The following is a 12,316-nucleotide window of genomic DNA, read 5'->3' on the forward strand; positions in this document are numbered from 1 at the left end:
AATTGAATTGTGCCATTTGACAGATTTCTGATACCAAACCTTCTTTTCCCTGTTATTGAAAAGATCAAAGCATCTTGCACACTTCTCTGAACTGGCACTAGGACATGATTTGTACTGAAACTTAACTGTAACTGGACCTAGACCTGCTGAGAGTAAATTACAGTTGAGTGGAGCATTTTAAGATCCTTCGTTCTATTTTCCATTATGGGTTCAGGTTGTATTTTTTGTGCAAAAAAATAATTGATCTTCTTTCGTGACATCAATCATCGAATTGTGTCTTGTATAAATCTCAAAGCATTTTAAACTTCATGCATTCATCTGCATGGATGTTGAAGTAGACCTTGCATGGTGGATTTGTGCAAAGAATGGTGAATCCTTCTGTCGCATGAAAGATACAACCCGAATCCCTCCATTATTAAGCCAGGTGGAATAAAGAACCACCCAACGACTCCTACTTTATTTGGTCAATTTATGATCATTGCTTGAAATTAATTTTGGTGGTTTGGCTTGGATCAACCTTTAATTTATGGTCCTCGGTATGGTGGTGAACAAAAGCTCTTTTTTTTTTCCCTTCTCTTTCTGGTGCCAAACACAAGGAGGTAGGTACAATACAACAAACCAAAGCAAGATTTCTAGGACGGGAACGCCATGGAAACAAAGAGAAAACGCCAACATTGTTGAGAATTTTGATGGACGAAGACAAGTGAGCAACATCTTCTATCATATATTATTCTCATGTCATTGTTGTCACCCTTCTGTGAATAAGCGATGGTTTTATGTCCTTGATGCCATTCTCTACACAAATTAGATAGTAATTCAAATATTTATTGTCTTAGAAAATTCTGATAAAATCAATGTGTTTGTGTCTCATTTGGATTTAAGATATTACCAAAATTCAACAGATAAATACTGGAGCCAAACTCCATAACCCAGCAAGTACAATCCCTTTGTATATTTAGACTACCTTGCAGCTATTGTTATACTTTTTCCTTGATGGAGAACAACATTGGCAAAATCATCAATCATTCCAACTATTGACAATGTACATGCAAATGCATGAGGTTGCTGAAATGACAGTATTATAGGGATCAAAAAGTTGAAAAATATTTTCAATCTTACATAGCATTAGGTTGATTTTAAATTTTTTTAATTAAAAAAAAAAAAATCATTCATCCATGTTAAACACTAAGGGAATATTTCTATCACCTTCTGTCCCTGGTCTATCTCTTCACCAGTTTTTAGTCACAAACCAATCCAAATATCCCATGTGCTGGCTCCTAAGCAACCTTGGGCTCCAAAAGACATTTCCTCCAAATATTAACATAAGATAAAGCTAGCAGGATTTGCTTAATTTTATATGAAACTTGCAATATAGGGACCTACTATGGATTTATGATTCAACTAGGAACCTTAATGTAAACCTTGCTCAACATTGATATTGAAGTTTGGAGACTTTCAAGTAATACAACCCAATGGACTCAATCTCTGGCTGCCTCAACCTTTGGGCTAAGCTGCTGGTAGAGACAGCCCAGGCGACCCTATGTCACAGGCCCATTAAGGGACACAAGCTATAGGGAAAAAGCCCAGCCCATTATATCTCCAAACACCCCAGCCCAACCATGGGTCAGGGCGGGTGAATGATAGATCAAAAATATATCAATCCAAACTTGAATTTTCTTTTTTATTCAAATGGATCAAAAATTAAAATTAAATTTTATCATTTTATTAAATAGATAATTTGATCCGATCTGCAATGAGTTGAAAGCCTAAATGTGGATACTTGAGATTAATATAGCATCTTCATCTCCTTCTCCATTGATTGATGGTGCCAAAGAAAATGAACCAAAGAAACCATCACCATAGAACATAGCAGACTTTATTTCATTACTTTAATATTCATAGATTTAAATTGCTTAGAAATCCCTATTTCGGCAGTTCATTATGATGCAACAAGTTTTGCTAGTTTGCACCAGACTTTTTCTCTCTTCCTTTTTATTCCTTTGTTTCAGGATCTGTAATCCTACATGCTTATATAATTTAACAAGCATATAGTATGTGTGCTGGAACTAATTGCATCAACATGGGTTCTGTGAGGCATGGATTTGGTGGGTGAGACCTTGCATGTGTTCTCCAACGTTTACAATGCTCATGAATTATAGTCCAGCAAAATCTTGGTCACCCCAAACCATTGGCATCTTGAAGCCCATGTGTTCTCCAGTGCTCATCGAAATCACTCACGGGTTCAATTCTAGTTGCATTAGCATAAAAAATAAAGATATAATTGATACCCAAGAACTCTATAATTCATTCCGATTATTTTAAAATAGTCAAGTATATATCCAAATCAAGTTTTTGATAATCTTCTTCGTTCAAATTTAAATTCTCTATATATATGATCCAATTTCTTGCACGACGAATTTGGATTTAACAATGTTTGAATCCAAAAACTCGATAATTGAATACTCAAAAAATAAACTATATATATACTATATAGAAATATAGAAATATTAAAAAAATAGCTGCATGTTCTTTATTTTTTTTTTTTTTGATGTAAATGTTCTTCATATTTAAATTTACACTTTTCCTTATACATGCTTTTTTTAATTTTTGCCATTGCTACTTTAGTTCCAAAATCTCCACTAATTTTTAGATGCTGATTTTATGTCAATCAAATTGAAGGGAAACAAAATTTAAAATTTATCAAAAAATAATTAATTTTTTTCATAGTAATTGTTTACCTCCCAATCATGATCCATTTATATTGCATCATAAATATTATGAAAAAAATAAATTTAGAAATTATCAACTTGCACCTCCTTTCTCTCCTCCTACCCAAAAAAAATAAACATAAAAATAAAAATATAGAGTTGTGGATCTGAAATTCTTTTAGATTTTAATCCAATATTTGAAATTTCTCCAAGATTCAAATGTAGTTCTTTTTTTTTTTTTTTTTGACAATTTAGGAGGCTAAAGTTTAGCCACCTGATTTATGTCCTATTTGGGATTACTATTGACAGCAGAGCTTTTAGGGCTTTTATAAGTAGAGCTTTTAAGAAATAAAATTTTTAGAAAGAATAATATTTGTGTACTGCATGCAGTGCAATAGGAGTGCACCATCTAATAATATTGGGGTACATAGAGTACTTAGATATGACAAACAATTAATACCGCTTAGCTTTTTTTTTTCTCTAATTTTCAATGACGAAAATATCCTTCTCTCTTTAGAACAAAGAAAGAATAATATTATTACTTTTTGATACTTTGTATGATTTTTTATGAATATATATGATGTCATGAACGATATATATGACTTCTCATATCTTTATGACATTCTGAACAATATATATGACTTTTTGATGTCATTTATGACTTTCTATGAATATATATAATATCCTAGACAATATATATAGCTTCTTAGTACCTTATATGACTTTTTACGAATATATATGATATCCTAAACAATATGAATGACTTCTTGTGAATATATATGGCATCTTGAATAATATATATGACTTCTTAACATCTTATATGACTTTCTGTGAATATACATAATATCTTGAACAATATATATAACTTTTTGATATTTTATATGACTTCCTGTTAGTTATAATAACCAACAAAAAATCATATATATTGTTTAGGATGTCATATATCTTTATAAAAAATTATATATATTATTTAGCATGTTATATATATTGACACGAAGTCATATAAAGCATTAGAAAGTTATATATGTTATTTAGAATGTCATATATATTTATAAAAAATTATATATATTGTTCAAGATGTTATATATATTCACAGAAAGTCATATAAAATATTAGGAAGCCATATATATTATTTAGGATATCATATATATTTACAAGAAGTTATATATATGGTTCAAAATGTCATATATATTCATAAAAAGCAGACATGGCAAAATGATCCGTTATCCGCAGGTTGACCCATATCCACCCGCAACGGGTTGGATATGGGTAGAAAAATTAAGGCCTATTTAAATGTAGATAATTTGACCCATGGGTGGGCCGAGTCAACCCACGAGTACCCACAAATCACCTATTTATTTAATAAAAAATTTTATATTTATTTCATACTCGTTCAATTTAGTCTTTATTCATTACCCCTTTCTTTGTCAAACCAAACCCTAGCTTCTCTCTCTTTCAGTCTCATTGTCGGCTCTCAGCCTCTCACTTTCTCTTTTCTTTCTCAAACCTTAGTTTCTTCTCGATCTCTCGCAAATCACCGTCGTCCTCCTTGCCCTCTCCATCATTGCAATCATCCTCTCCTTATTCTCTCAAACCCTGCTATTCACCTTGACAAGTGATAACCACTCTCTCAAAACCTAACTTCAAATTTCTTGTAAATCACCATCATCCTCGCCCTCTCCTCACTCCTAATCATTGCAATCACCCTCTCCTCAATTTCGCCCTCAATCGACTACTTCAAACCATCAAAATTTCTCACATTTCAGATTTGTCTTTTATTTCTTGGCTTCGTATTTTAATGATTCATTGTTGTAGATGTGTTGTGATTCCCTGCTTAGAACTTGATACCACAAAATATTTTTATTTCTGTTGAGTGATAAATCTCTGAACCTCCACATGATCTAAAGGAGTTCCTTTGTTGGTAGAAATTAACATTGACTGTTTTGGTGTGAACATATTAGGAACTAATTTATCATCCCATGTCAGTTCTTTCAGAGGACTTGTAATTTGTCCAGTTCTATTTTACTGCTCTATGTTCTTAAGTTCCTGATATCTTCAACTTGTTAGTAGATATTTTGGGCAAAATAGAAGCAAAGATGATGAAAAAGAAAATGCACTCTTAATCCCATGAAAATGATTCTAATGTGCTCAGCCTTTAACAGATGAAATAAAAGTCCAGATTAGAGATTCATCACTCAACAGAAATAAAACCAGCTTAATGATAATGGAAGAAAACTATTTTTCTCATCTTGAAAAATATAACTCAGCTTGAACTTTATTATACATCTATTTATTGAACTTTTTCTCATCTGAATGCAAATATGGCTTTTGGTATTCAAGATAGGGTCATTGAAAGTAATCCAGTAATGCAACCTTCCGAAGGGACAAATATAGAAACAAATACAGAAGACAAAGGTAACAAGTGCCGTAAGACTTCTGATGTTAGGGATCATTATTCTGTCTATAAGAAGAATGAAAAGAATAGTGCTAGACGTAATAGATGTCCAGCAAATTATGCTATTGGTGAATATGGTTCAACTCATGGAACTAAGAACCTCATTAAGCACTTAGAAATTTGTAAAAATCATGAGGTTTCAAATGTGGGTCAAATTGCTTTTTAGTAAAGATAGCATGTTGCGGTCACAAAAGATTAGTCAAGAAACTTATTGGCAAAAGATAGCAATTGCTATCATGATGCATAATTATCCATATTCAATTGTTGAACATAAAGGGTTAAGAGAGGTCCATTCTTATTTGAATGAAGATGTGAAGCATTATTGTCGGAACACTTGTAAAGCCGATTGTATGAAATATATAGAAAAGAGAAGAATAGGCTCAAATTCTTTTTAGCAAAAGTTCCGGATAGAATAAGTCTCACATCTGATTTATGGACATCATGCACAACCGAGAGTTATGTTTGTCTTACGGCTCACTATGTAGATGAGGATTGGATTTTGCATAGCAAGATTTTGAACTTTTCTTACTTCCCTCCTCCGCATACAGGGTCTCTAATGGCAGAGAAAATCTTTCAATTCTTGAAAGAATGGAGAATTGAGAAGAAATTTTTTTCTCTTACATTAGATAATGCCTCTAATTGTGATAGGATGGAGGATATATTAAAGGGCCATCTTAGCATGCAAAATTTACTACTGTATAATGGCAAGTTTTTCCAATGAGACGTTCTGCCCACATCTTGAATCTCATTGTTCAAGAAGGATTAAAGGCTGCAAAAGGTGCTTTGCACAAAATTAGAGAAAGTGTGAAGTATATTAAGGGAAGTAAACGTAGAATGATTAAATTCATAGAGCTTGTTAAGCAAGGTGGTGTTTCTATTTCAATGGGTCTGCGATTAGATGTACCAACAAGATGGAATTCAACCTTTCTAATGCTTGAAAGTGTTTTAAATTATCGGCATATCTTTACTTATTATGCATTAATTGATTCAAATTACAACTTTTGTCCATCTAGTGGTGAGTGGAATAGAGTCGAGAAGATTTGGAAGTTCTTACAACCATTGCTGAAAATACCACTTTACTTTCAGGTTCCTAACATCCAACCATAAATTTGTATTTCAAATGTGTATGGAAGAATCCAACTACGTCTCATCAAGGAGTGTAAGAGTAATGACAAAGTCATTAGTGATATAGCAGTGGTAATAAAGGAAAAGTTTGAGAAGTATTGGGACTGTTTCAGTGAGGTTCTAGCTATTGCTGTTGTTCTTGCCCCTTGATACAAGTTGACCTTTGTAGAACTTTGCCATAAGAAGGTCTATCTAACTACATATTTGAGTAAATTGGAGGATCTTAAAGGCAACTTGAAGATGCTCCTTGATATATATGCAAATCAAGTTAGCTCCGATACTTGTAATATCACATCGAATACTAGCGAGATGCAAGTTGCAGTTGAACCTGAGCTCAGCGTAAGTTGTTTCTTTAAATTAGTATTTATTTTAATCATCAAATCTTGATTTTCTTTTTCATTTTTATAATACTTGGAATATGTTGTATATTGTATTTGTAGGGGTACGAGGATTATGAAAATTCTTGGAATGCCTCTAAATTGGAGTCGGATCTTTATTTGGAGGAGTAGAAGCATGATCACAAACAAGCACTAGGCATGAAAATTTTAAATTATTGGAGGAAAAATTCTGCAAGGTATCCAATTCTCTCTATGATGGCACATGACATTATGAGCATTCCAATAACAATGGTTGCTTCAGAGTCAACATTTAGCATTGGTGCCAAAGTTCTTAACAAATATCGTAGCTCACTTCTATCAGAAAACATTGAAGCCACTATTTGTACTTGAAATTGGTTATGTGGTTTTGAAGGAAAAGGTAATCCTTTGGTATGTTTATTTTACAGTTTCGATTTGATTTTAATTGTTTTGTTTCTGTGAATGAGAATGTACCAATTTGGTTTTAAATTTTTAGTTGGCTATTTGATTAGAAGTCTTATCCGTTCATTTTTGTTTCTCTGTTTATGTGTTTACTGTGATAACGATTACTCTATTATTTTTTTTTAATGTAGATGATCCCACTGTTGTAGAGGATGAAATGCCTAAGGTTCCATTAATAAAGAAAAGCCAATCTACAACATCAACGGGATCGACAGCCAAAATAAATCAATGTGACGATCAATATGGCCACTAGCAGGTGCTTTGTTCCTTTTTTTTATTTGTTACCATCTATAGCTTTTTGCTTGTATGAGTTGTATCGAGTCATAGAAGGAGTGAAAATATGTTAAGTTACACCCTTGATTTTATAGGGCTGACCTTGATAGAAGACGTGCTGAGAAGCAGCGTCTGGAGGAAGAACGTCGGAAACAGAGCTTGGATAGCTTGAGGAAGGACATTGGAGCAATATATAAGACCTTGATTAGAAATTGAGGCAAAATCTTTATTATTGATTTTGTTTCTTCCATTAGTCTGACTGAAGTATAGTATTTGGATTAAACTGGAGCTTTTGCATCTGCGTACAAGACCCTGGCTTGTATTATTATTATTATTATTATTTGAGGATAAAAAAAGGTAACGATTAAAGAAAAACTAACAGGTGATCCACGGGTATACCCATTTATCCATGGGGGATGTGGGTAGTATTTTCTACAACCCATTTAAATGCGGATAATTTCACCCACGATCCGTGCAATCTGCAAGCGGGTATGGATTATCCGGCTCATTTGTCAGGTCTAATAGGAAGTCATACAAGATATCAGAAAGCCATATATATTGTTCAGGATATTATAAATATACAAAAAATCATATATACAGTTCAGGATGTCATATATATTCACGAAAAGTCATAAAAGACATCAGAAAGTAATAATACTGTTCTTTTTTATTTTACGGAAGAAAAATATTTTAATCACTAAAAATTAGAGAAAAAAAAAGTTGAGCGGCATTAAATGTCTGTCTCATCGTTAAGTACGCTACGTGCTCCAATATAATAGAGCGGTGCACTCCACGTCAATTTTATTGCACCGCATACGGTACACAAAGACTTCTCCTTTTGGAAATAAAGTTTTTTAAAAAAAATTTTATTCTTTAGTAACTGCATTTATAAAGTACCGTAAAACTTTAACATGTATTTGGTAATCAAAATGAGAAAATATATTTAATATAATAAAATGATAAAAAAGTATAGATTTTTTATATAAATATCCTTCAAAAAATTTGAATTTACATAAATTCCCTCGTAAAATTATTAATTACATCAGTACCCTCATCAAAAACTATATTTACATAAATACCCCTAACATAACTATTCTACTAGCACCATTAATAAAAACCATAGTTATTTAAATTAAAAATTAATTAAAATTTTAAAATTATGTTTTTATCCCTAGCCAACGAATTTGGCAATTCTGATCATGATTTTCTCCCCTGTTTCTATGATTCCTTAAATGTGGATCTTTCCTTGATTCGATTTTCACTATCGATGGCCCACCTCCCTCTCTTCTCCTCACTATTCTTTTTTTTTGGTGCTTACTGTCGTACTCCCTCTCATTGCCAATTTCTTTCTATCATCGAAGATCATCATCACTACTATCCTCACCAAAATCTATTTGCAGCTCTATTTTCCTTCAAAGCTCTCCTTATTATTAGAGCTCTTCTTGTCATGGTCCTTCCCATTATAGGTTGTTTCCCATCATCGAAGATCATCGCTTCCACCATCCTTTCACCTAAACCCTTTCACTATCTTATTTTCTTCAGAGCTCTCCTCATTGCCCAAGCTCTCTTCATCATCAGACAAATATAATATTTTTCTCTTCACGACTTGATCCATGATCCCTCTCATTATCGATCTCTTCCCATCATCGGAGGTCGTTGCTAATTCCTTCCCTTCACCGAAGAGCTATTTGCCACTCCATTTCTTTTGTCAGTATATTCTTTTTTCTTTGTTATTCCCTATTTTGCCATTTTCTTCTCTGTTCGCTGAAGAGCTATTTCTATTTAACTATCGATACCTTCCGTATTCCTTTTCTTTTGGTATAAGAGTATAATTTTATTTAAACAAAATAAATAGGCCAAAAAAAATAAAAGATGCCATACAAGAGATGCAGATGTTTGTCCCCGATTTAAATACAAATAGTGACAATAAGGATGAAAAAAGTATCAGAAACTATCTCTGTGTAATATGATGAGCTGTAGAAGAGAAATCCTCTGGCAATATATGTTATAACCTAAGTTGAGCAATCATATAGTACCTCCTTTGTTCCTTCACCAAAGATCCTTTTCTTGTTCAATTTCTCTACTGTTCTTTCTTCACTTTATTGACATTTCCATGTATTTGTTTGTTTTAATATCTTTATCATATACATAATTGCACCTTAATTCATCTAATTAGATCAATTATTATTGCCAAAAAAATAATATGCATTTAAAGAAGTTTGATGGCATGTTACTGCTATGGTTACGCTAAACATTAAAATAGTTAACTTCATACCTCTATATCATAGAATTAGTCATTATCAATTTTATCTTTCTATTTTTTTGTTCATGATTATATGAATTAGTAAAAGCTTAATTCTCTCTTTTCTTTTATTTAGTTAATATAGTTTTGGTTGATAAGCATTCTCTTTTATAATCTATATCATTCATATTTATTTATTCTATGCACAGGGTTCTTAAAATGGAGCAGCAACTATTCAGATTGAAGGTGAAATTTGAAAGATATTTTAAGAAGGTTAAGAATTTCATAAGAATGAAGTACTACTTTAAGAGACAAGAGAGCTAATTAATTAATGTTGACTGCTATTACTATAAAGACCTATATGTTGATATAGTGCATACCTTCAATTTGAACCTTGAAAAGAATATAAAGATTTGTTCTGTGATTGAATATTTATCACCTAAGTCTTACATGATATTAAATATAGATCACAAATTGATGAGTTTATTTCAAGAGTATAGATATTTAAAAGAGTGCTTCTTATTTGTCATAAAAGAGATCGATGATATACAACTTTCTCAATCAACATCAAGCAACCAAGACCAAATTGAAATATATAGAAGTATTACCATTATAATAGCATAGGTTTAAGAGGATAAGGTAAAAGAGAATGAAAGATAGAATTAGAGTGAGCGTTTAGCTGCCATAAGCATTGATACCCCAATTGGTGCTATTGAAAATAATAATTATGTTGGGATAAATGATGAAACTATACTTCAAAAAGAGTAAGAAACGGATACTGAAATTTATGGTCCTGAGAGTAGTTATCATAGTATTTATAATAGTAATTTTGATGATGATGATGATAAAAATATCATAGAGTATGAGGAAGAGACATATGAAATAGATAATGAGAATCCTAACATGGCCGTAGGGGCAAAATATACAAATCGATAATAGTTCAAGGTAGTACTAAGTCAATATGCTATACTAAATAAATTTATTATAAAAGTTCTCAAAAATGAGTCAAATAGAATGATAGTGATTTGTAAAGATGAAACTTATAATTGGAGACTCCATACTTCGCTACTATATGATGGTCATACATTTCAGGTATTATAGTGGAAATATCGATCTTTTATGTTATAGTATTTATTAAAAATATTGCATGTACTAATATGTTGCTTTATTTATATGTATAGGTCAAAAAGTTGAATGAGCCTCATATATGCTCATTCGTGAATAGGTATAGCAATAAGATGACCACATAATTTTGGATATATGACAAGATAATTGGTTGGCTAAGAAAAAAGAGTGACTTATCGTCTATTGAACTAAGAAGGAGATTGTTGCAATTTCATCATCTTGAGCTTTCATATCATAAAGTTTGACAAGAAAAAGAGCTTGTCATGATAATTAGGTAGATTCTTTTAAAAAAATGAAGGATTTCAAGAAGGAGCTTTTCAAAAGAAACTCGAATAGGATAGTAAAGCTGAAGTTAGATGTGGTCGGTGACAAACATTACTTCCACTACTTCTTAATCTATCTACGAGCTTGCAGTACCAGCTTCTTAGCTAGTTATAGACCTTTCATAGGCCTAGATGGTTGCCATTTAAAAGGAAAGTTTAGGGGTGTGATAATGACTGCTATAGCACTTGATGGAAATAATGATTTGTTTTCGGTTGCCTTTCATATAATAGAATCTAAAAATAGTGATAGCTGAAGTTGATTTTTGGAGGTACTTAAAGAATCAATTGGAACTCTAGAAGTGAGAACTCATATTATATTGACAAAAGGGACTAGAAGAAGTAGTATAACAGATATACCCCCAAGCAAACTATAGAAAATGCATGAGGCATATGTACAAAAACTTTCAAACCAAGTTTTCATGCCACTGAATTAAAATTAAAGTATGGGATCTGCAAGGGCATACAAAAAATTGAGCATTACGATATCATTAATCAAATTAAGGAGACTAGCTTAGAGGCATTCAAGTATCTTAATGCTAAATATTTTGGTTTATGAAGTGAATCTTAGTTTGGCATCATGGTTAAGTGTTTCTATATAATGAACAATCTTTCAGAGTCATTCAATATCTGGATTTTTAAGACTAGACATAGACCAGCTCTTGATTTATTAGATATTATAAGATAAAAAATTATGGTGAAGATAAAAGCAAGAAGGAGAATGACTGCTTGCTGAAAAAAAATTTAATTTCTGTGGTAATAAAATATATAAAGGACATTAGTCTTAAGGTGGGTGACTATAATATTTACATAACAAGTGATTGCAAAGCAGAATTAGTTGAGACTAATGGAAGATATGAAGTAATCCTCCATGAATAAAGGCACTCTTGTCATTTATGGGAGGTGTCAGGTATTTCTTGTATACATACTATGGCTTTCATTTATAATATAAGAGATACAAAGTTAGAAAATTATGTATTGGAGTATTTCACTATTATAAAGTACAAGACTGCCTATGCATTAGAAATTGGACCATTATCTGAGAAGACTGATGGATAAAAATTGATATTGGATGCAAAATATTATCCCTTAAGCTTAGTCTAAGACCTTCAGAAAGGCCAAAAAAAAAGAGAGAATTACGAATATAGACAAGAATATATTGAAGAAGATGTACAAATGCAAGTGCTGTGATAAGCTTGAATATCATACAAAGACTTGCAAAAATTCAATAGTGGAGGAATCTCAAGTTT

General features: G+C 31.9%; 1 long non-coding RNA gene and 1 pseudogene across 1 annotated transcript; both read left to right on the forward strand.

Moving 5' to 3' along the window:
- The first annotated feature begins 6,252 nt into the window (after positions 1-6,252).
- Positions 6,253-7,690, forward strand: LOC114914740 (uncharacterized). The gene is made up of 3 exons (XR_003802412.2): positions 6,253-6,627; positions 6,729-7,044; positions 7,238-7,690. It is a non-coding gene; the product is annotated as an uncharacterized lncRNA (long non-coding RNA).
- Positions 7,691-9,840: 2,150 nt separating this feature from the next.
- On the forward strand, positions 9,841-11,945 carry LOC140853174 (uncharacterized; annotated as a pseudogene).
- The last annotated feature ends 371 nt before the right edge of the window (positions 11,946-12,316 follow it).

Source organism: Elaeis guineensis, chromosome 13 (assembly GCF_000442705.2).
Source record: "Elaeis guineensis isolate ETL-2024a chromosome 13, EG11, whole genome shotgun sequence".
NCBI lineage: Eukaryota > Viridiplantae > Streptophyta > Magnoliopsida > Arecales > Arecaceae > Elaeis > Elaeis guineensis.